This window comes from Mastomys coucha, unplaced genomic scaffold, assembly GCF_008632895.1.
Source record: "Mastomys coucha isolate ucsf_1 unplaced genomic scaffold, UCSF_Mcou_1 pScaffold12, whole genome shotgun sequence".
Taxonomy (NCBI): Eukaryota; Metazoa; Chordata; class Mammalia; order Rodentia; family Muridae; genus Mastomys; species Mastomys coucha.
The window spans coordinates 51,659,452-51,660,982 of NW_022196894.1; the positions used below are offsets into that span (position 1 = coordinate 51,659,452).

Sequence of the window (1,531 nt, forward strand, 5' to 3'; positions counted from 1 at the left end):
AACTGCTCCAATCCTGGAACTCAAGCTCTAGATTTCATAACTATTAAAAACAATTCATATTAAACTGCTGGTTAGTGATAATTTGTTCCAGAAGACATGTGAAACGACTGAATCACTTTCCAATCTTTCCAAATTTAGTGCTGGCCAGACTTTGTATGCCCATCTTGAATAGATTTGCCTACAGTATAACATCTGCACCTAAGACTTGGAAGCATGAACAGAAAGACTCTATGATCCAGAACATGAAAAAAGAAAAATCTGTGATCTGTTCTATAAATAACCGAGAAGCTACATCTATTAACCTCAATAATACACCTGCCTAAACATGACCTAAACAAGGTCTCCACCAACAGAATTTCTGCTGTAATAGTGGTAAATCACACTCGACCCCACTGCTGGAGAAAGAGCTACAGAAAACTAAAGTCTTCTGAAAGAAAGAAAATCAGTCCTTCTCAGGAACAAGAGTGCATAAATTCTTAATTAGTCCTGAGGTGTCAGCCTTGAAATCATATACATATGAGCAGCACTAAACTAAATCATAAATTGCATTTATGTTTTTACACAATTATAAACTTCTATGCATTTCTGTGTGTGTTTCTCTGTGTTTAAAACAATACCAAGAAAAGGCGGCAATGGGTTTGCAAAGGACAAGCTGAGAGTCACATGGGATAGCTGAGAAGATTAAGGGGAAGAAGAAAGATGTATTATGTACTTAGTTTTTAACTAAAAATTAACATGAAATAAGAACACAATTATACAGCTCTTGTTATTTCTGTCAGTTTTTAAACTATTGATATCCTGTAACCTCGATTTATCAAATATGTGCCACAAAATTTGTTAATCTAATTGCTATATTGTGATGCATTAAATGGCTATGATACAATGGTTTATTAAATACTCTTCAAATTTGTTTTGATTTTTAGTTACAAATAATTTTAATGTCCATTTTTATCACTTACATGCACTCTCAACTTTTAAAACATTATCAGGTGTAAATGTATGAGACATGGATGTCGTCTAACTATGTCTCCTAGTGACAAATTTATCCACACTATGTTGTCTGATAGTGGCAATGAAATAAAGTAATAACCTCTTCTCTTTTGTCTTTTTCAGGGAATGTTAGACTCCTAAAGATTCAGATGCTCATAGGTCAGAACACTGAGCACAGACATAACATTTCTGCCACCTACCTACATACATGTGACACATGGTACTAATTATGCATGTCACACATGCAATTTTTTGTTTGTTTACAGATTCCCGTAGATGTGTTAGTAAGATGCTTTAAGACAGAACAAGGCAAAATGATTGTGATGTTTGGCTTTCTGTGTTTCTTTTGCAACTTAGAGTGAGACATGCCTCCTAATCGTGGAATGTTTGGTTAACATGGTAAGCTTTTGATCAGCTTTTTGCATTCATGGTTTGTTTAGAATATAACCTCATCCTTTATTCTGATCCCTTAGCTGCTCTTGTCAATTCCTAGTGTTATATCTCACACACACACACACACACAAATGTATATGTATATATA

At 34.3% G+C, this 1,531-nt stretch overlaps 1 pseudogene; it reads right to left on the reverse strand.

The window, feature by feature from the left end:
- Positions 1–1,115: 1,115 nt before the first annotated feature.
- On the reverse strand, positions 1,116–1,208 carry LOC116086740 (annotated as a pseudogene).
- Positions 1,209–1,531: the final 323 nt, after the last annotated feature.